This window comes from Salvia splendens, chromosome 13, assembly GCF_004379255.2.
Source record: "Salvia splendens isolate huo1 chromosome 13, SspV2, whole genome shotgun sequence".
In the NCBI taxonomy this organism is placed as follows: Eukaryota; Viridiplantae; Streptophyta; class Magnoliopsida; order Lamiales; family Lamiaceae; genus Salvia; species Salvia splendens.
In genome coordinates, this window is record NC_056044.1 from 15,920,756 (window position 1) to 15,924,284 (window position 3,529).

The 3,529-nt window shown below is 29.5% G+C and overlaps 1 non-coding gene and 1 pseudogene across 1 annotated transcript; both read left to right on the forward strand.

The window, feature by feature from the left end:
* The first annotated feature begins 2,737 nt into the window (after positions 1-2,737).
* On the forward strand, positions 2,738-2,831 carry LOC121763156 (annotated as a pseudogene).
* Positions 2,832-3,047: 216 nt separating this feature from the next.
* Positions 3,048-3,154, forward strand: LOC121763155. Its single transcript, XR_006042397.1, has one exon. It is a non-coding gene; the product is annotated as a small nucleolar RNA Z103 (small nucleolar RNA).
* Positions 3,155-3,529: the final 375 nt, after the last annotated feature.

Below are 3,529 nucleotides of genomic sequence, written 5' to 3' on the forward strand. Positions count from 1 at the left end.
CAATCACCTTTGTCATCTGGTGGTTGTCACCACGCGAGGTTGCAATATTTCAATTTTAAATTATAAATGTTACTTTCTAAAAATATTTAATTTTATTATGTATTGACCAACTATATGGAGGACATAAGATTTCGCAAAATAAATACTACTACTACTGCTATTTTTAACATAATCACAAGACTGACGATCTTATGAAACAGCTCTCCTTCGAATTCTCCATTGGTTACTAAAATGTTCATTAATCAAAAAACAATCTGATTGAAAATATAAATCTGATTAATAATATTTATTAATATCCATAAAGAGTGGGGCGAGGAATGTTAGTTTAACTGAAATTTCTTGGGTTTAGTTAGGTCCGAAAATTTCGGGTACCCGATCCCGAATTTCCAAAAATCTAATATCCGATACCAGATCCGAAAATGATTTCGGGTACCCAGGTACCCGACTCGGGTATCCAGTCCCAAATATTCGGGTATCCAATCCCGATTGTGGATTTTTTAAATATTTTTTAATTATTTTTTTAAGAAAATTAACTACAAAATTTTGGAAATACAAACTTATAGTACAAATTTGATATAAACTTGAAGTAATTCGACTTTAAGATTTTAAAAAAAAAGAAAAAAAAACAACTACAAATTATTAGAAATAAAAAATTCATATCATTAATTCATAATAAGCATCACAATTCATACCTTAACCCTAAATGTGACTTAAGAGTGAAGGATTTCGGGAGTATATTTGATTTTTTAAATAATAAAATAGATACATAATTTATTAAATTTAAACGAAATTTAAAAAATCGGGTAATTCGGGGAATTTGGGTATACCCGATCGGATATCGGGTTACCCGATACCCAATAATCTAAAAATCCTATACCCGAACCCGATCTCAAAACCCGAAAAATCGGGTATTGGGTATCCAATTACCTGATATTTCGAGTTCAGATATCGGATATCCAATTCCCGATAACCATTTTGACAGCAGTAGGTTAAGTAGACTAGTTTTTGCATTAAATTGCCGCGTTTCGCACTGTATTAAATATTCGAATATTAACTATTATTTAATATCCAAACTAACCGAGTTATTGCATTGCAAATGTTTTTAAAAAAGATCTGATTTATCGTGACTTTGCAATAGAACGAAAGTTTAATGTCAAATATCAAAAGTCTATGATCTATTTCTATCGTAGTGTGGTTTAAAAATTTAATGCGGTGTTAATCTAATGATAGTATAATTAGGTGGCGTTCGGTTGCCATAACTAATATCATGAGACTATCTATTGAGGATTAAGTTGTTGGATTATTTTAGTTGGAGGGGGAGGCTATGACTAATTATCATGAGACTATCCATCTAGGATTAAGTTGAAGGGTTCAATCTTATGAACCAAACATGATACATATTTAATCATGAGATTTAATCTTGCCAACCGAACACCCAGATATCCGATGACATTAGTATTTGATCTATTAATTTTTTAACGTGATTGAGACTTGAGATCTAATGATGCAAAGTAAATAGAATTAGTGAATTATTATAATCCAACTATTTGATTTGTAAGAGAAATACTATGGCATTAGCCTTAATTGAGATTTAATATTGCAAATTAGATAGATCAATTATTAATTTAATTAAATAGCTTTTTAATGTACTTGAGATTAAAATATTGCCTAATTCAACTAATAAATACAAATAATGAGTATCAGTAAGAATTACTAACTTATATTGTCACTTTGATTTAACGGTAAACAATACTATTTAATATAGAAATTTAAGATAATGAGTTAAAATTTGCATTCAACAATCTCATAACATTTTAATGAATATGCTATGGTGATAGAATGTGCAAATTGTCACCATTTAGGTTTCGAAAATATAAAATATTAATGCAGTAACATGAATATGAATACTCTATTTATTTTATTATTGCACATTATTTTTATAGTATTGAAATTAATGATATTAATATTGTACAATACGTTTATGTATATTTCAATTGATGCAATCTATATATTTTATGATATGTCAAGTGAATTAACGGTAGGTATGCTCTATTTTATGGAGTGAAAGCAATTATAATAGTGTTTATAATAAAGACCTAGTGTAAATTTTTACTTTTATTGAAACTACAAAAATGTAATTAATGCAGAATTTCAAATTCAAAAGAGGGGGATTCTTTAAACAAAATAAAAAATTGGGCTGAAAGTTAATAAAGTGAAAGAGGGGGATTCTTTAAACAAAAAAAAAAATTGGGCTGAAAGTTAATAAAGTGTTTTTAAAATTTCCACTATCTATTATTAATATTTTAATATAGAAATAATACTCTAATTTACTAATATATGGTTGACTATAATAAATCACTAATTTGTTGTTATTAATTAATTAGCAGTGAGCAATAGGGCATAGCCTAGCCCCCAATTCCAAAATTTTCCGGCTCCTCACCTCTCACCATTTCTGTTTATTAATCTCTCAATTTCTATTTAGTGGAGTTCAATTTTTTTAATCCTTTTTTGTATTTTTATGTGCGTCGAAATACTGATTACCAGCGCCAGAGATTCAATCGGTGTTGCGTATGAGCCGACGCCATATTTATCTCTACCTGCTTCTGCTTCTGCTTCTCCATCGGAGCTCGCTCGTTTCGACCTTCAATCTATAAGAACTGGTGAAATTTCATTCAAATTCAGAATTGCTTTTCAAAATTCCAGTTTTATTTTCTTCTTTTAAATGTTTTCTTTGGAGATGGAAGTGATGAATATTTCCCCAGATGATTCGACGTTGAACTCCTTTATTTTCTTCCATTGCGGAGAAAATCCAAGCCAAAAATCTGATCCATCTCTTCTATCAATTTAACTCTTCGATCATACTTTCCAAATTAATCAACATTTTCCTATTTATTGAAATATCAATACTTGTGATGATGTTATATTAAAATGATTAGATTTTATTATATTCTCTATAGAATTTCATTTCAGAAATCATGTATACTTCGTTGTTGAGTCTATTGTCAATAATGAAGTAATTAAATAGTGCATTCTGTAAACTCTTTCGGATGGATGTGATGAATTTTTCCCCACATGATTCGACGCTGAAATAACTAAGCGCTCATTTTTTTTTTCTCTCATTGCAGAGAAAATCCAAGCCAAAGTTCTGATCCATCTCTTTACCTTTACCTTCAACGCATTATATTGCAATTAAATTCACATTTATGCGGTATTGAACTGATGTAACATAATCCCTCCTCCACGAAATAATACCCCGTTTTGTATCTATACAATATGCATTGAAGTAGTAAGAGATGCACAAACACAAAACATCATATTTTTTGCACCTTAACCTAGAAATTAAATTGCAAAAGTTGAAAAAAACAACGAATCATATTTAATTGTGATTCTTATTGTGGGATGCACTGACATAACAAAATGTACTCTTATTATGGGATGGAGGGTGACTCTTATTATGGGACTGAGACTGAGGGAGAAGTATCAATTTGCTAAAATTAATACATGTAATTTCCGAGCAAATATTTGTTCA